The sequence below is a fragment of the Crocuta crocuta genome, unplaced genomic scaffold, assembly GCF_008692635.1.
Source record: "Crocuta crocuta isolate KB4526 unplaced genomic scaffold, BGI_CrCroc_1.0 scaffold204, whole genome shotgun sequence".
Classification (NCBI taxonomy): Eukaryota; Metazoa; Chordata; class Mammalia; order Carnivora; family Hyaenidae; genus Crocuta; species Crocuta crocuta.
Genome location: NW_027529603.1, coordinates 1299248 through 1319168, shown reverse-complemented (window position 1 = coordinate 1319168; position 19921 = coordinate 1299248). Strand labels below are relative to the sequence as shown.

Sequence of the window (19921 nt, the reverse complement as noted above, 5' to 3'; positions counted from 1 at the left end):
AGCGGCGCCCACTGGTATTAGTCTCAGAAGCCAGCGCTGGCCGTTTCCCGTTTCCACCTTCCCTTGGCATTAAGTCATAAACGCAAGGTCTATGAACTCGCTAGGGAAAGATTGCCGTAGCGGATACCTCTGCTGTGCAGCGGAATAGGAATAGTATTCTCAGGGTTTGGGAAGCTCGGCCTTCTTTGAGTGGTTGGACCACATCACGTGATGAGACGAAGGCAGCCGCAGAGAACGACTCCTGGTACCTTGTGAGGTCATCACACCGCGACTACACGCTGCAGTTGTTGGCATCCTGGGTCGTATGTTGTACTCTCCTCACAACTCCGAGTACGGTAACTCCTGTAAAATCTTCCTTACTTGCGCTTTCACGTTCTTACTTTCGCCCCGGCGCTGTTGGCCGCTCCTACCAGCCTTGGGGTAGGCTAGAGGAAGCAACGCGCTCTGTGGGCGGGCTGAGGAGCGGCGCGCTTGCGACGCGTGGTGGCTCCTCCTTCGCCGGTGACGTGGAGGTCACGTGACGGGACGGGCCGCCTCTGCCGCCGCCGCCGCTTTGTAAGAGGCACATTGGCAGGTAACGAGCGGCGGCGGCGGCGGCAGCTGGTCGCGAGTCCAGCGAGAACAGCAGCGGTAATTGGCACCCTCTTTCTCCTTCCCTGTTCCAGAGCCCTGAGCGTGGCAGCGTGCGCTTTCTAGTCCTGGTCCTGCTCTTCTTTCTTCTAACCCTCTTCATACTGCCCCAGCGCCCACTCATGAAGACCGGGCCAAGCTTTCCTCGGCAGCTTCCTGCGTCCTCAGTATGCCCAGGCCCGGGCGCCTTCCTTCCTCTCGCCCGTGGTCGTCCTGTGCGTCTTCCTGCCTACCCCTGTCCTAGCCGGTCTGGCCCCACCCAACCCCTGGGGGCGCCTTCCCCTCCCCCCTTCGGGTTTCTGCCCTGGAGGGTGTGGTTTTTTCTCCCACCTCTTTCCCTCCCTGCCTGTCCGCTGGAGCTCCCGCTCATCCCCATCCTGACCACCGACCACCTTTCGGTTTTCACGCCTGTCGCTAGTCTTGGGACTGGGCATCTTAGAGCCCAACTTCTGCGCTCTGTAGCCTTTCCGGGCGTACTCGGAGGAATAGTTAGATTCTACACCTTTTCATTTTGGAAGGTTTTGGTGTTAGACTCTGGGGACTCCGTTTTCCTCCTCAGTCTCGGTTCCTCTAGTCTGGTGTCAGAGTTTTTTTTTTTTTTCTTTAAATGTTTTGAGAACGCATTGTAGTACATATTCAAAATGTTATTTTTTCCTTAGTGTATTATGTCTGACTTCTTTGCTTCTGAATCACTTTCCCACTTGGCTTTTCCACCTTTTCCCCTCGGTTTTCAATCTGATTATTTGCCCAGGCATCTTGAGTGCTATCACTCTGGTCTCCTACTCTTTTTTCTGTAGGAGTTAATCCTGTCATCGTTCCTGTTATTTTCCTGTTTGAAATAATCTTGTAGTTTACTACTTCCTCTGTTGGATATTGGTTTCTACTTCTATTTGAGGTATATGGTCGGTCAGTATTTAGGCTAATTGTCTTTCTTTAGCCCCTGTATGTCCTAACAGTTGAGAGCTTTTGAAGGTCTTTATAAGGTATCCAAACATAATCTTTTATTCGAAGGGCATATATAATTAACTTTTTGGGTGAACTCAGGCCTATTGTATTTTCACTTCAGTTATGGTATACTTTTTATTTTTTTTATTTTTTTATTTTTTAATATTTTTTATTTATTTCTAGGAGAGAGAGAGAGAGAGACAGCATGAGCAGGGCAGGGTCAGAGAGAGAGGGAGTCACAGACTGAAACAGGCTCCAGGCTCTGAGCTGGCAGTCAGCACAGAGCCCGATGCGGGGCTCGAACCCACGAACCGCGAGATCACGACCTAAGCGAAAGTCGGACGCTTAACCGACTAAGCCACCCAGGCGCCCCTATGGTATACTTTTTAAACCAAGAGTTATGTCAGTAGGTAATGTGTTCCTCACTTTTTGTCACCAATTGTATATCCTTATTTTTAGTGTCAGTTTGTCTAATCAAAGTGGAAGGAAGCTCTCCTGTATCCTAGGGGTTAGGTGCCTCGATTGGGATGATACCTGTCTGTTTCAGGAAAGAGAATAAATTCCGCTCTCTGGAGATGATAAAGTTGTCTGGTCCACCAATATTTCTTACCTGCCTGCAGGACCCTTTGGCTCAGGCTGTCATCTTCCCATTGCTGTGAACACTTGTATTACTAGGTAGAAGTGATTAGTTTCCCACACTACTCTCTGCTTGCTTCCATCTCATTTTTGTTCTTTATGGATAGTTCACCTGTGTGATGAAATCCCCCCCCCCTCCCCAAGCCTGCTTGTTTTCCACAGCTATGATTTCTCATTTGCTTCCTGGTTGCTTCTGACCCTCAGAAATTCAGAGAAGGGAGGTTTTTGTTATGATTGAAATATGGCTGGAAGTGGTGGCATAGCAATGAGGCCATGGGAAAGGGTTGTGGTAATTGCCTCTCGTGCCTATTTCCTGCCTCTCTGGTTTCCTCTGGCCTCTGTCTTTAAATGTGGGCTGGAACAGCAGCAGTCACATGGAGCTGCCTTTAGAACAAGGGTAGAACAACAATAACAACTCTGCTTCCCTTTCCTGGTAACTGATGCAGCCTGTGCAGTGCTCACCAGTGGTGTCTCTTGGTATTAGCGTTAGTGACTTTTATTGTTGAGAGACAAATGGTAGGAGAACATGGAGAAGAATGGGTTAATTTCAATATGCCCTATGCATTAGTTATCGTGGGAACTGGTTGTTCTCTATTCCTTTAATCATACACTGTATGTAGAGTATAAACCAATTCTGAAGTTTTGAACTGGTCTGAAGTGGAGCGTTTTCTTTGAAAGTATTAGTCTTGAAGTATTGATCCTCCAGTCCTTTTTAAAAATGATTTAAGAATTTTTGTTGTTGTTATAAGACACTTTTTTTTTTTTTTGGTGTAAGCCTATTATAAAGGACTGATGAATGCCTGCTCAAAAGAAGGAGTCTACATGAATTCACAGACTGTGAACTTCCTCTGTTCTTAAATCTATCTTATTTTGTTTATTAGTCTTTACAAGGTCAGCAAATACCCATTAGCTCTTAGTTGAGTAAATGGAATGCCCTTTAAAAGCAGAGTGCATGGCACCTGTGTTGACTGGTAGGGTGGTGGATCACTGATAGGCCTTGGAAGCAGTTGTTTTCCCCCCACCCCACCCCAAAGGAGTTGGAGATGTAACTTGAAGGAAGGCAAAGAGAGGGAAGATTTATAGGGAATATCACCATTTAAGCGTCTAGTTGGTTTTGAAATAATTTTGACCCAACCGTCAGGTATTTAGGAATGAAATCTTTTTTTCATTCTGAAGCCCAAGATTTATCAGGTTTGTTTTGACAGATAAGCATACTGCATATATTGATATTTTCTACTTTTTTTTTTGAGATTTATTTACAGAAGTCTTTCAAAGATCCTGCATGTCCTGTATTTTTTCTTATTTTATATATGTATTTAAAAAAAATTTTTTTAAGAAAATATTTTTATTTATTTCTAAGAGAGAGAGAGACAGCGTGAACAGGGAAGGGTCAGAGAGAGAGGGAGACACAGACTCTGAAATAGGCTCCAGGCTCCTAGCTGGCAGTCAGCACAGAGCCCGATGCCGGGCTCGAACCCACGAACCGCGAGATCATGACCCAAGCGAAAGTCGGACGCTTAACCGACTAAGCCACCCAGGCGCCCCTAAAAAATTTTTTTAAAGTTTATTTTGAGAGAACTGAGAGAGGGCATGCACACAAGCAGGGGAGGGGCAGAGAAAGGAGGAGAGAGAATCCCAAGAGGGTGCTGCGCCGTCAGCACAGAACACCATGCAGGGCTTGATCTCACAAATCCTGAGATATGACCTGAACTGATAGCAAGAGTCAGAAGCTTAACCAACTGAGCCACTCAGGTGCTCCTTGTATCTGTATTTTTTAATTTGAGAGAGTGGGGGAGAGGGACAGAGGGACAGATTTTTATTTATTTTGAGAGAGAGCAGTGCACTCGGGCAAGAGAGCAGTGAGGCGCAGAGAGAGAGGGAGAGAGAAAATCCCAAGCAGGCTCCATTCACTCAGCATGGAGCCCAACTCAGAGCCACCTAGGTGGCTTAGATGGTTAAGCGTCCGACTTCGGCTCAGGTCATGGTCTCACAGTTTGTGGGCTCAGGCTCTGCATCCGGCTCTGTGCTGACAGCTCAGAGCCTGGGGCCTGCTTCGGATTCTGTGTTTCATTCTCTCTCTGCCCTTTCCCCACTGTGCTGTCTCTCAAAACAAAAACAAACAAAAAAACCCCTGTGAAGTCATGTCCTGAGCTGAAATCAAGAGTAGGATACATGGGGTGTGTGGGTAGCTCAGTTGGTTGAGCGCCTGACTTTGGCTTAGGTTATGGTTCTTGAATTTGAGCCCTGCATCAGGCTCCCTGCTGTCAGCACAGAGCCCACTTTGGATCCTTACCCCCCTCCCCCCACTCTCTTTGCCCCTCTGCTGCTCATGCTCTCTTTCAAAACTAAACAGAAAACATAAAAAAAAAAAGTAGGACACTTAGTCGATTGAGTCACCCAGGCACCTGTGTCCTGTATTTTATTTTTTTCTAAAAAAGTAAATTAGGGATGCCTGGCTGGCTCACTCGGTGTAGTAGGCCACTCTTGATCTCAGGGATGTGAGTTTGAGCCCCGTGGAATTAATTTATGAAATGGGACTTGGATAAAGGAGTAGGTATTTCATTTAAGATTACACGGGGTTCTTTAAAAGGGTGTTAGGAGTGTGTAGCTTGTTTTTCTTTGGAATATTAAAAGTAATGGAACATATATCTGATTGGGTTTCAAACTTAAAAAAAATTCAGTACATGAAGATTTTCAAGGATTTAAAGAGAAGAGAATTTCATTTGGATTTAGTTCCAAGCTTACTGTTGCTGTAACCTTGTTTCTTGCTATTAGTGTAGTATTATTATTAACCTGTTTTTAAGTAAAATATCACATAGGAACGATCTCATTTAAAGTTATACTGTATGCACACAATCTAGTAATACTTAACAATGTTACTGTTTACTCAAATCTTTTGACATATAGTCTTAATCTTCAGATCAGTCCTAGATACTCTGTGTGAAGACTTTTGGAAGCTCAGAGTTCCAAGGCTTCAGAGTTCATCTTGTGGATGATATCGTTCTCCCTCTGTATCTTTAATTCTCTCCACTCCCTTTCTATTTTCTTTTTCTTTTTTTTCTCTTTTTTTAAATTTTTTTTATTTTTTTTTTTTTATTTATTTCTAGGAGAGAGAAACAGCGTAAGCAGGGGAGGGTCAGAGAGAGAGGGAGGCACAGAATCTGAAACAGGCTCCAGGCTCCGAGCTGGCAGTCAGCACAGAGCCCGATGCGGGGCTCGAACCCACGAACCGCGAGATCATGACCTAAGCGAAAGTCGGACGCTTAACCGACTAAGCCACCCAGGCGCCCCTCTATTTTATTTTTCTTGGTGTGTTTTCTCTCCATTTTATTTTTCTGCCTCCTTGTGCCCTTTCATCCCCATACAAAAACATTCTAACACTCCGTGTCAACTGAGGAGGTTGTAGGCCTTCTAACTGACTGTACTTTCCATCATAACATGCTGCTTTTTGGATGGGCAGAAGAAAACCTAAAATATCTTTGCAACGTCATGGGTTTGGGCAAGGTGCATGGTGCTTCCTGTATTGTGTGTCTGTCTGGCTGGAATGTGTGCTCTTTTAAGGGTGGGATTTTTCATTTGATAACAGTGTTTAGCATTGTCAAATCATTAAACAAGAGAGTAAGTGGGCTTAAAAAAATAAAGGTTTAGCTGAAATAGGGTTTAGGAAAAAAAGACTGTCTTTAGGATTGACTTGATAAGCCTAATACATCATAATTTTTAGACCCAAATCAGTTTTTTCTTCTTTTCTCAAATTTCCATCTTACAGAATGTTTTAGGATCAGACTGTTACTATTCTACCTAAGAAAATACATTTTAGAAAATTTGAGAAAATTAAAAGATAAAAATGATGGGGCACCTGGCTGACTCAGTTGGAAGAGCATGCAACTCTTAATCTTGGAGTTGTGAGTTTGAGCCTCACGCTGGGTGCAGAGATTACTTAATAAAAAAAAAGATAAAAAAGACTTAATATGGTTTAATGTTTCAGTGTAAATGTTTTCTTTTCTTTTCTTTCTTTTAGTTTATATTTTGAGAGAGAAAAAGAGAGAATCCCAAGCAGGCTTCACACTGTCAGCACAGAGCCCGATGTGGGATTTGAACGCAGGAACTGTGAGATCATGACCTGAGCCGAAATCAATAGTTGGATGCTTAACCAACAGAGCCACTCAGGCACCCTGATCCTTTTTTTTTTTCCCTTTAAGTAAAGTATTACATACTCTGAAAAGTGGAGTAACACTTTTTAAAAAATACTTTTAATTTTTAAATGTTTATTGGGGCGCCTGGGTGGCTTAGTCGGTTAAGTGTCTGACTTTTGCTTAGGTCATGATCTCGCGGTTTGTGGGTTCGAGCCCCGCGTCGGGCTCTGTGCTGACTGCCAGCTCAGAGCCTGGAGCCTGTTTCAGAGTCTGTGACGCCCTCTCTCTCTGACCCTCTCCTGCTCACGCTGTCTCTCTCTCTCTCTCTCCTAGAAATAAAAACATTAAAAAAATTAAAAAAAATTTTTTTAAATGTTTATTTCTGAGAAGGGAGGAGGTGCAGAGAGAGAGGGAGAGACCATGCTCTGGGCTGTCAGCACAGAGTCTGATGTGGGGATTGAACTCACAAACCGTGAGATCATGACTTGAGCCAGAATTGGACATTCAACCCACTGAGCCACCTAGATGCCCCTAAAAAATATTTTTATTTATTTGAGAGANGAGAGAGAGAGAGAGAGAGAGAGAGAGAGAGAGAGAGAGAAATTGTCAGCAGGAGTGGGGCAGAGAGAAAGGGAGACAGAATTCCCAAGCAGTCTCCTCACTGTCAGCACAGAGCCTGAACCATAAGTTATGACCCGAGCCTAAATCAAGAGTTGGAAGCTTAACCGAGTGAGCCACCCAGATGCCCATGGAATAAATACTTTTTTTTAAAAATTTATTTCTGACAGAGAGAGAGAGGCAGCATGAGCAGGGGAGGGTAAGAGAGAGGGAGACACAGAATTAGAAGCAGGCTCCAGGCTCTGAGCTGTCAGCACAGAGCTGTCGACACAGGCTTGAACCCACTAACCATGAGATCATGACTTGAGCTAAGTCGGACCCTCAACCGACTGAGCCACCCAGGCGCCCCGGAATAAATATTTTTATACTTAGTGATTTTTTATTGAGAAACAGGATACATGTTAGAAAAGGTATATGAGATATAAAAAGACATGTAGAGTTTTCTTTTTTTAAAAAATTCTTTAAATGNGAGCAGGGGAGGGTCAGAGAGAGAGGGAGTCACAGACTCTGAAACAGGCTTCAGGCTCCGAGCTGGCAGTCAGCACAGAGCCCGACGCGGGGCTCGAAAACCACGAACCGTGAGATCATGACCCAAGCGAAAGTCGGATGCCCAACCGGCCAAGCCACCCAGGCGCCCCTGTTTATTTTTGAGAGAGAGAGACAGCGCAAGCAGTGGAGGGTCAGAGAGAGAGAGATACAGAATCTGAAGACAGGCTCCAGGCTCTAAGCTGTCAGCACAGAGCCCAACATGGGGCTTGAACCCACAAACTGAGATAACACCTGAGCCGAAGTTGGACGCTCAACCGACTGAGCCACCCACACACCCCTAGACTTTTCAGAAACGAGTAAAATGACTAGCCAAGAAGTAGAACATTACTGTTTCCTGAAAAGTCCCCTGTCATCTCCCAAGGCATTCCTTTCCCTCTTTCCCAGAGGTAACCATTATCCTACCTTTTTTTGTTGTTTTTTAGAGTAATTTATATTCTATATAATCCATAACATACATGGTTTATAGTTGCCCATTTTCTTTTCTTTTTTTTTATTTCTGAGAGAGAGAGACAGACAGACAGACAGCTTGAGCAGGGGAGGGTCAGAGAGAGAGGAGATACAGAATCTGAAACAGCCTCCAGGCTCTGAGCTAGCTGTCAGCACAGAGCCCGACTTGGGGCTCGAAGCCACCAACTGTGAGATCATGACCTGAGCCAAAGTCAGATGCTTAACTGACTGAGCCACCCAGGCGCCCCCATTGTTGCCCACTTTCCAGCTTGCTTCATTCATTCGTTCATTCATTCATCGGAAACTATACCCCCAATGTGGGGCTTGAACTCATGACCCTGAAATCAAGAGTCCCATGCTGTACTGACTGAGCCAGCCAGGTGCCCATCAATATTGATTTAAATGGAATTATATGATTCTTCTGATACTTCTTTTTCTCTTACACGTTTTAGATTCATTCGTATTGGTTTTTATGGTCAATCATTTTCAGTAGTATGGTACTCCATTGTAAAGATGTGCTACATCTGCGGCACCTGGGTGACTCCTTGAGTTAAGTGTCCAACTCTTAATTTCAGTTCAGGTCATGATATCACCTTTCCTGAGATCAAGCCTCGAGCCCCAAGCCCAGCCCCCGGAGAGATTCTCTCTTTCCCTCTCTGCCCTTCCCTTGCTGGCTCTTGTCTCTCAAAATAAATAAGCAAACATGGAAAAAAAAAAAAAGGATATGCCACATCTTACTCTATTGTGATGGATGTTTCCATTTTTTTGTGATTAGAAATTTTGTCTCTGTGAACATTTGCACCTGACCTTCCCCCTAAAACAAACTGATTTTTCAAGACTATGTAATTGGGAGTGGAGTTTTGGGTTGTGTGTGGAGTATGTGTAACTTTACTAGGTGATCTCAAACTGTGTTCTACAGTCATTTATTTCTGAGAGAGAGAGAGAGGGGGGCAGCATGGGCAGGGGAAGGTCAGAGAGAGAGGGAGACACAGAATCAGAAGCAGGCTCTAGGCTCTGAGCTAGCTGTCAGCACAGAGCTGTCGACACAGGGCTCGAACCCAGGAACCGTGAGATCATGACCTGAGCGGAAGTCAGACGCTTAACCGACTGAGCCACCCCGGTGCCCCTGTACAGTCATTTTTGATTAGGCTCTTCATCTGAACTACAGAACACAGAAAACTGATTATTTTTTCAATTATCTTGAGGATGTTAAACATCTGATACCGTTCTAGACGCCTAGGGAAGATATTTAATTCATATATACAATGAATACCTTAAACATCAGAACCTAATTCCCAAGACTGAATTGATAAGAGTTCCACATCCTTACCTACATTTGGTATTACTTTAATTTTTAAAGGTTTTAGGCAATTCTAGTGGTATGTTTTAGATACATCTTTTTGAACATCACACAACTGCATTTTGTTTTGCTAACATATCCTGCAGATGTCTCTTAACTGGCACATGGGAACTATCAATGTTAAATATAATTAAGGATATTTTGTATATATCTCTGCCATCAAAGTCTTCTACATGCCTGGTCGTTACTGTTTTTCTGTCCTTTTTGTAGTTTTCATTCTTCTGTTTGGCTTCCTTCAGATTTTTTTTTTTTTTGAGAGAGACAGACACCATGAATGGGGGAGGGCTGAGAGAGAGAGGGAGATTGAGAACCCCAAGTAGGCAGAGCCCAGCATAGGACTTGAACCCGCAAAACCCTGAGATTATGACCTGAGCTGAAACTAAGAATCAGACACTTAATCGACTGAGCCACCCAGGTGCCCGAGAGCATACGTATACCTTTATCTTGGAGTCAATACTTAATATTTTGCTACATTGACTTTTTTCTCTACCTGCACATCTTTTGAGGCTGAATGATTCTGAAAGTAAGGTGAAATATCTTGACGTTTATGCCTGAGTATTTCCTAAGCAATCATCTTTCTCTCTTTTTAAATGTTTATTTTTTTAAGTTTATTTGTTTTGAGGGGAGAGGGGGCCGAGACAAATCCCAAGCAGGTGCTATGTTGACAGCGTGGGGAGCCTAGGATGGGGTTTGATCTCATGAACTGTGAGATCATGACCTGAGCCAAGATCAAGAATCAGACACTTAACCGACTGAGCCACCCAGGTGCCCCAAATAATTTATTTATTTTTTGAGATAGAGCGTGCGTGGCCGCGTGTGAGAGTAGGATAGGGGCAGAGAGACAGGGAGATGGGACCCAAAGTGGGCTCTGCTCTGATGGTAGAAAGCCCAATGTGGGGTTCCAACTCACAAACTGAGATCATGACCAGAGAGCCTTAAGTGAGCCACCCAGGTGCCCCTCCTAAGCAAATATCTCTACAATAAAGGGCTTCTCTTACAAATAATCACAGTAACATAGCCATACCTAGGAAATTAGTATTTATTTAATAATATACATAAGAAGTAATAGTAATAATCTGATAAAAATTCATATTTACATTTTCCAGTTCACAAAATGTCTTTTGTAACTTGTTTTTTTGAGTTTTTGCTTTACTTTATGTATTGTTATTGAAGTAGAATAATGACAATCCATTTAAGCGATTTTGTCAATTATCAGGCATAATGGCCAGTCACATCTGATAAGCAAGATTAACTACTGCTGTTACTTAGGTTAGATAATTATTTTATTTTATTTTTTTAAGGAAATGTTTATTTTTAGTGAGAGTGAGTGCAAGGAGGAGGGGGCACAGGAAGAGAATCCTTTTTATATTTGTATGAGCACGAGTGGGGGAGGGGCAGAGAGAGAAGGGGACAAAGGATTCAGAAGAGGGCTCTGCATTGACAGTGAGCCAGATGTGGGGTTGAACTCATGAACCCTGAGATTGTGACCTGAGCCAAAGTCAGATGTTCAATGAACTGAGCCACTCAGGCGCCCTTTGGGAGAGAAAGAATCTTAAACAGGCTTGATGCCCGGCCCACGCCTGCCTCAGGGCTTGATACCAAGACCCAGGGATCATGACCTGAGCCATTCAATGGACTGAGCCACCCAGGCACCCCTGGTTTAGATAATTCTTGCTAGTGTTAAGTAAATTGCAATTTATTGTAGGATAAGTGTAACTTTCTTGGGCTGGTAGAAAGACTAAAAATTTTCTATGTATCTTGCTAATCTATGCAGACTCCAGATTTTGAAACCCTGATGAAAAAGGTCTTTTTGATGTGTGGGAATAAGGGTAAACTCTTACAAAAATAAAAACTTTAGATAGTAAATTCTCATGGCATTTTACTTCTGTGTAAATGTGCTCAGTATGTAGGTTAACCCAGATTAGGCCTGAGTAATAGTTTTTGTTGCTGTTGTTAATGATATGTGCTGCTATACAAGTGTTCACTTAAAGATTTAATGTTGCTACTATCAGCAACTGTTAAGTGTTGGGGATACAGATGAATAATGCACACAGTTCCTGTTCTCTAAGTGCTTATATTCTGATGGGAAGACCAAAGTAGACGCAATGCAGTTAGGAGTCAATCCTTTTGGGAGTGACAGGAAAGCATTGTCAGTTGAGTCTGGATATTGGGGAGGCTTCCTTGAACCAGTGGGAAACTGACCCTTATTTTTCCTGTATTCTTCCAGTAGGATCAATGGACAAAGTCCTGAAGTTATTGTTTCTTTTGTTAAGATACTTAGAATTTTACAGGCATCTGCCTGGCTCAGTTGATGGAGCATGCAACCATGATCTCAGGGTTGTGAGTTTGAGCCTCACGTTGAGTGTAGAGATTACTTAAAAAAAAAGTTGAAATGTAAAGAAAAAAGCACTTAGAATTTCGTGTTTATGATTAAGTTTTATAATTTGCTATTTTGATTGCTGTATTATTGTATCTTTTGTTTGGCCTTGATTGGTAGTTCATTTGCAGCAGCTAGTAAAAGTTATTTTATTTATTTTATTACTTTTATTCTTAAGTACTCTCTACACCCAATATGGGGCTTGAACTCACAACCACAAGATCAAAAGTCTAATGCTCTATGGGCTTAGCTAGCCAGGTGCCCCAAGAGAAACTAAGTTTGTTTTTTTTTAATGTTTTATTTCTGAGAGAGAGAGAGAGAGAGCGCGCGCGAGAGAGCACCAGCATGAGTAGGGGAGGGTCAGAGAGAGAAGGAGACACAGAATCTGAAGCAGGCTCCAGGCTCTGAGCTAGCTGTCAGCACAGAGCCTGACGCGGGACTTGAACCCATGAACCCTGAGATCATGACCTGAACCCTGAGATCATGACCTGAGCCGAAGTTGGACGCTTAACCAACTGAGCCACCCAGGCACCCCAAAACTAAGTTATTTTTGATATAAGTTAGTCACATTAAACATGTTCTTTGGGTTAGCTTTTTATAGTAACTTACTGAATGTTTACGTTTTTCCCTCAAGATCTCATTTTATTTTGATTGGAAGTTGCTTGACTTCCGACTTTGTGAAACACTTCTTTGAATTGCTGTAGAGCAGATGACCTTTGAAAATTCTTAACTTTGGTACTTCAGTTTATTTAGTATTTTTTTAATTCCTTGTGATTGGGAGTACTAAGGTAATGTATGGTGGGAAAATACCTCCATATATTACAGAACAATCCAGATGGTGGTTACAGCAATAAAATACAGGCCATTTATAATTTTTTACCACAGAAGAGTTAAATTTTTTTTAATGCTTATTTTTGAGAGAGAGGCAAACTGAAAGCAGAGGAGGGGCAGAGAGAGAGGGAGAGACAGAATAGGAAGCAGGCTCTAGACTCTGAGCTGTCAGCACAGAGCCCGATGCTGGGCTCAAACTCCCGCGTGAACCGTGAAATCCTGACCTGAGCCGAAGTTGGATGCTTAACTGACTGAGCCACCCAGGCACCCCGAGTCTTTTTTTTTTTTTTTTTTTTTAAAGCAATTTGAACTATTTAATTGTTGTAATGCTTATCTTGCTTTACCAAAAGATCCCAGATGTAATGGGATATATAACCTACTATGAACCAGTTCATATACTCTGTCAATCAATCTGTGGGACAAAGAGATGACCAGTGTCACAAAGGATTTTATTGGAGTGATAGTTGGCCTGCAGTGATAGTTTTACAGTTGGTAAATACAAAAAAATCATTGAACTTTACACTTAAAAAGGGTGAACTTTATGGTATTTGCTATAACTCAGGAAAATTATTTGAATGGTTTGAATAAATAGACAATGTTCTGAAATTATATCAGAAACAAAAGTAGTCTATGTACATTAATATTATATTATTTATGGTAGCTCTTAGGATCTAGACTAGGCATTTGAGGTGCATTATTTTGTTTGGTGCTCCTTCCAGGTTTGAGGAAGAGTAAAGTACTTGGTCAGTGTTACCTAATCGAGTAATTTGTAGAGTGCAAGTCTATGTGACTTCCAAATCTTAATCACAAATACTGTACTACTTTACCTGTCTGAAATACTGTTCTTTGGGAATATAGCCAAGTGCTAGGTGATAAATCAGTGTCCACATTTGTGGTACATAAATCTGGGGTTTTGCACTGGATGGGGAATAAGACGATGGAGATGGAGGTGGGGCCCTTGAGCTCCTTTGATTGGTTCCACGAGGCTCCATTTCACTTTTATCTATTTTATTTATTTACTTTTCTTAATTATGTAAGCTTTATGCCAGCATGGGGCTTGAACTCACATATTATATACTCTACCAACTGAGTTAGCCAGGTGCCTCACTTTTATCTGTTTTATATGCTGGCGTTTAGTGAGATGTTTGGCTAGAGTTGATTTCTGTGGTTTAAAACTGGCTTTGCTTTCGTTTTCCATTCTGATTTTACTAGCTGTTCTAATCAGCAAGGTGAGCTGATAGCCCTCTGCCAATTTTAGGTATATTCTATGAGGAGGTCAGGCACACAACACTGAGAAGTGACAATTGATAGCACACTGTGAGAACAGTCGGAAGAAAGCCATACAGTTGCATGAAAATTACACTTAAGAACTCAAACTGCTGTCAAGTAGGGCTGTTTAATATATTGTTAAGTGCCCCTAAAATGTCGTGGAGTTACGGATATCAAGTATTTACAGAGAGTAATTGCTGTTTATGCTGAGGGACAGAAAATCAGAAAAGGCGGGGGGTTATGCTCAGTATGCTATTGAGAGATCATGCCTATGGAAGGTGGAGGCAAAAACATAGGTGCAATTTGGGAGAATTGCAAGGCCATTTTGACCAAAGTATATGGATCAGAAAAAGAATAAAGAGCTTTTATTTTATCAAGGAGTTGATTTGTGAACAGAAGATGTGGATTTTGGAGAAACAGATCACTGTGGAATCAGTTTTACAATTAAGATAGTTCAGGTAGGTAAATAAGGGCATGAAGTTGCAGTGAACCAGAAAGGAGGCAGTTATTGATATTATAGTTGATAAAGGTATCTTGTAACTGCTGGGTTATGTATATAACACTGACATATCAAAACTAATACTAGACTGGACTAACTTATTTATTCCTAGAACAGGAGGAGGCTTTAAATACAAACAGTGACCTTTTAATTCAGGTCTAAGTTGAAGGCAGAGAGATTTGTAAAGGAAGGTATAGATGTAAGGCCTTAAATAAAGAAATGTTGGCATTTAAAGAATGGTTTAAAGGTTTTAAGCTCTGGAACCCTGAAAAATATTGGTCACTTGGAAAATTTTGCAAGCCTTCACATGAGATGCGTTTGGATGAATTCCTTTATAGGTTAGATACCAAGTAGGCAGTTAGATGTGGGCTGAATCTTTGGAGAGACATGCGGTCTTTTGCTTTGAAGTTGGAGGTAATTATTGATGCCAGTAGAGCATAAAATTTCTGTGAGAAGGGAGAGTGTGCTAAAGAATTGAAATTTTTTACATGTCAGGGCTCGGGGAAGGATGTAATGCTACTGAGGATTTGAGGAAAAAAAGAGAACCAGGACATGGTGTCTGAGAAGCCACAGGAATAAAATTATGAAATCTGTTGAGTGTCAGGGAGTGGTGAAAGAATGAGGAAAAAAAAAAAAGATTTGACAATTAATTCAGTGGTGACTTGCAAAGTAGCATTTTTCTTAATGTTAGAGAGAGTAATAGGGTAATAGAAACCAGACTACAAGTTGAGATGTTTGGTGGGGTACTGGAGCCAGTTAGTGTATTCTTGAGATACACAGCTTCAGTAGTCATTGCTTACCTGGTAGAACATGCAGTTTTCTGGAGTGTTGGAGGGTAATTTTTGTAAACCTTTGTTCTTGAGATTAATGTGGATGTAGAGAACAGTTGAGCAGGTTTTTATACACAAACCTGTGAGAAGGAAAAAGGTAGGGAATATTTTCTCAGTAGTAGTAGTAATAGATTTCCTTATTAAGGAATTTTGTATTTGGTAGATGAATGAAAACCAAGCCTGGTGTGTTAAGTGTCAGATGTGTTAACATTTGAATGGATTGCTATGTTTTGATAGATACATTCTTCATGTAACTGACATTTTTTTAAAAGTTGCTTTTGGCATGAGTGAAATGGTAATAAAGTTGCCATTACAATAAAACAAATATATATATATTTTTTAAACAACTCAAGACTATGTCTTGGATCCATTAGGAAGGTTGGAGAACCATAATGAAAAACTGTGGGTTTGAAGTACTTAAAAAATCAGTGTTTATATTTTTGGCTTAACGTAACAGCTAGAGATGATATAACTGTTCTGGAATAGCTTCATAATGGATATACTGAACTTTTATAAATCAGTTGTGAAATATTTGTATTTATAACAGTTGAGTGCTAGGTGTTTAAATCATTCATGCAGAGCTGTGAAAAAAAATTACTTGAAGTATTCTTGCTCATATGTCTTCAGTAAGAATTGGAGGTTTGTAAAGTTTTTGTGTCTTGTGAAAGTATGGTTGGGATGTAATCATTTTTAGCCTTAATACGCAGTTTATTATATGAGAATGGTTAGCAGAGATGCCACTTTACCCAAAAGTCAAAACAAAGTAATGTGAGATCAAGTGGTTCAAGTAGTTATCAAGTGATTATGAGTTGAACTAGGTAACATTTTTGAGTGTTGATGTATATGGGAGATTTCTTGAAGTCCTTTTGACACCTTGGAGTTTGGAGGTTTTCCTGAATTAACTATTGTTATGACTTTCCTGTGCTTGAAAATAAGATTCAAATTAAACTGATGTTTTGGTTTAGATAATGTTTTGGCTTAGAGTATCAAGAATAAAAGATTTTTGATTTTTGTACCTGGTGTGGTTAATAGGACTTGACTAAGGAAACATTTGGCTTAATTAAATTTGTCTCCTTAAGGATGGTGAGGTAGATGAGCATATGATTTGACACCTTCCTTCCCCTTTCTGACTGGATCTTATGAAGACGAAATAGCCAAAAGGAGAAGGCGACTCCCCAGCATATCCTTTCCTTCAGAAGGCCTTGGGACAGAGCTACTAATGAGAAGTTGATCTGATGGATGCAGAGCTGGAGGGTGGGGATGGAATGGGAGTGAGGATGTGAAGACAAAAAATTTATAAAAACATGTTTGTCTTGCGGTGCTTGGCTGGCTCAGTTGGTAGAGCATGTGACTCTTGATCTCAGGGTTGTGAGTTCACACTCCATGTTGGGCATGGAGCCTACTAAAGGGGAAAAAACCCCAAAAACCAAAAAATATGTCTGTATTACAGATTAAGACTATTGTTGGCATTAAGTCTGTCCTGTTCTAAGGACTCTGAGACTTTACTTGATTCTCTCCAGAGAGGATAGGTGGGAGTAACTCAGCTGAACATGGTTGGGGAAGAGCAACATTAAAGTAGGGTTAGGGACAGGAGAATTTGAGATGGGAACATAAACTTGGCAGTTTATTACCAATTTTTGTTAATAGCCAGGAAATAGGCCCTCTTCTTTCCTTCCTCCCTCTCCCTCCCTCTTCAATAAAATGCATGCTGATCTAAGCACCTGCTGGCAGGTGGTAAGGTTATCTCTTAATCACTCAAGCTGTCCTAGAAGTCATTCTACAGCCTGCTGAAAATGAAGGTTTGAGTGCTTACTCTATATGTAAAGCTTGGTGGAAAGCTGCCCTCTCTCCCCTAAAAGACAACAAATCAGTGTAAGGATTATGCAGTATTTTTTTTTTTTTTTAAGAGAGAAAGTGTGAACCGGGGAGAGGGGCAGGGGGAGAGAGAGAAAATCTTAAACAGTCCCCATGCTCAGCAGGATCCATGGGATCATAGGATCATGATCCTGGGAATCAAGAGTCGGATGTTGAACTGATTGAGCCACCTAGGTGTCCAAATGCAGATGATTTTAAAATAAATGAATAACCATTTGAAACTGTGTTGTCCTTGGGTTCAGAAACTATTTTTGAAAAATAGCCTTACTGTGGGGCCCAGAAGTTATGCAGATACATAGATGGTGCCAGTTTTGAGAAAGAGGCCAAGGATAAGTAAGACAATGATAAAATGAATTTGTGTAGGAAAACATTCCTAGCTATGTCCTGGAGTTAGAATATTTTATTATTATTTTTAATTATAGAGAGCGTGTGAGCTGGGGAGGAGGTGGGGGCAGGAGAGATGGGCAGAGAGGGAGAGGGAGAGAGGGAATGAATCCCAAGCAGGCAGCATGCTCAGCGTAGAGCCTAATATGGGACTTGATCCCACGATGCTGGGATTATGACCTGAGCCCAAATCAGGAGTTGAGCCCCCCAGGTGCTCTGGAGTTAGAATATTTTCAGACTAGGGCGGCTGGTTGGCTCAGTTGGTAGAGCATGCTGCTCTTGATCTTGTGCATGAGTTTGAACTCAGTGTTGGGCATAGAGTTTAAAAAAAAAAAATAAGATTCAGACCAGTTTCCCATGTTACTTATCACATGAGTATAATAATGATGTAGAATCAAAAAAAGTTAGATTTGTTTGTTGTATACTGCATTTCTCAAGGAAGGAAAGTATATATTGCATTTTAGGAAGCATTTCTATCAAAAAGGATTGGAACCAAAACTGTTTTAGCCCCTAAAGAGTTCTTTCATTGTTCCATAATGCTGGATTCCTCAGCTAAACAGGATAATTGAGGTGCTGTAATTACAATGCTGCCTTGCTTTTACATAGTAGTTTATATGCCAATGTTCTGTGATAAAAGTATGATATAACCATTTCTTAGTGGATGACAGTGATGCACTATCAAATAGAAAACACTGGAAGGATGCTCAATAAATAAACTATTGAAAGTAGTTATTTTTGGGTGGTGGAACTATAGGTGGTGTTATTTTCTTCCATTGCTCAGTTTTTGGAATTTTGTAGGACTGTATGATTCTTATATAGGTGAAATAAGAAAAGTAAAATTATTTTTTTCAATTTTCTCATCTTTCAGTTTAAATTACACAGGATCAAAATTAAAACTTTTTTTTCAATGCTTTATTTATTTCTGAGAGAGAGAGAGAGAGAGAGAGAAAGAGACCGCATGAGCAGGGAAGGGTCAGAGAGAAAGGGAGAGCCAGAATCTGAAACAGGCTCTAGTCTCTGAGCTGGCTGTCAGCACAGAGCCTGATGTGGGGCTTGAATCCACTAACCGTGAGATAATGACTTGAGCCGAAGTCAGACACTTAACTGACTGTGCCACCCAGGTGCCCCCCAAATTTTTATCTAAGTTTCTTTAAGAGCAGTGATTCTCAAACTTTAGTGTGCCATCAGGTCTTGTTTAAACATAATTTCTGGGGCACCTGGCTGGCTCACTCGGTGTTGCATGTGACTCTTGATCTCAGGGATGTATGTTCAAGCTCCACGTTGAGGGTAGAGATGACCTAAAAAACAACAACAAACTTTGACTTTCTGAACATAACTTCTGGTTCTGTAGGTCTGGGATGACCTTGAGAATTTGCATTTGTAATAGGTTCTCTCAGGTGATGCTGCTCCCTGTGTGGACATCATACTTTGAGAACCACTAGTTTGCAGGGTAGTAGTTTGATGTCCCAGATACACATTGGAAACCTGGAAAAAAATTTTTTTAAGGTTCTAGTTTTAAGTAATCTCAACACCCTACATGGAGTTTGAATTCACAACCTCAAGACCAAGAGTTGCATGCTTCACTGACTGAGCCAGCCAGGTGCCCTTGGAAAACAATTTTTTTTGAAAGATTTGTTGTTTTTTTTTTTGAGGGGCGTGGTACAACTGAGGGAGGGGCAGAGAGAGAGAGAGAGAGAGATAGAGAGAGAGAGAAAACGGGCTCCTGTTCACTGGATAATGACCTGAGCAGAAGTCTGATGCTTAATGACTGAGCTACCCAGGTGCCCTCTTTTTTTTTTTTAATATTTATTTGGTGGGGGGGGGGAGAGAGTGTGTGTGTGTGGGGGTGTGTGCAGGGAAGGGCCGGGGTGGGGAGGACAACAAAGGATCTGAGGCAGGCTCTGTGCTGACAGCAGAGAGCCCAATGAGGGGCTTGAACTCAAACTGTGAGATCATGTCCTGAGCTGAATCTGTGAGATCATGACCTGAGCCAAAGTCAGTCCGTTAATCCATTGAGCCACTCAGGCGCTCCTGGTCTCCTTTTTAACTTTTCCCATTCTACTGGTTACCGAGGCCCAGTGTGCAACCACAGGGTCAGAACATGGTAGGAGATCCTAGCATCCAGTAATTCTTTGTTGCTAGAGCCTGTGAGGAACTTGGAGGCTTTCAGAAATGGAAATTGAAAGCAGACTGCAGAAGTGCCACTGTATACGTGGGTGGGTACATATTTGGGCGGGGTGGGGGCAAGACTAGAGAATAATACGTACGAAGGTGAGCAGACTCTGATATAAGTAGAGCAAGGGGGAAAACTACGTGTCTGTGTAAGAATTTCTACTGGATTAATGAGGCAGGTATTAATATTTTGTTCTGGTTAAGGGATGATTTATAGAATTTCTATTTTAATTTGGTTAGTCTTTTTTATAATTAAAACATTTTTTACTTTATAAAACAGACCCTTTATAAGTCCTTTGGCTATGGAGTAGTAACCCTCTAATGAAGGTATCCTCTTGGTATTTGGGGGTAGGGGTGCTTGGTTGA

General features: G+C 41.7%; 1 protein-coding gene across 4 annotated transcripts in view; it reads left to right on the top strand.

The window, feature by feature from the left end:
* Nucleotides 1-551: 551 nt before the first annotated feature.
* Nucleotides 552-19921, top strand: part of UBAP2 (ubiquitin associated protein 2) — a 112915-nt gene continuing 93545 nt past the window's right edge. For all 4 annotated transcript variants that reach the window (XM_077761884.1, XM_077761883.1, XM_077761881.1 and 1 more), the window contains exon 1: nucleotides 552-630. The gene's annotated coding sequence lies outside the window, so the exon portion shown is untranslated. The remainder of the gene's footprint in view (nucleotides 631-19921) is intronic.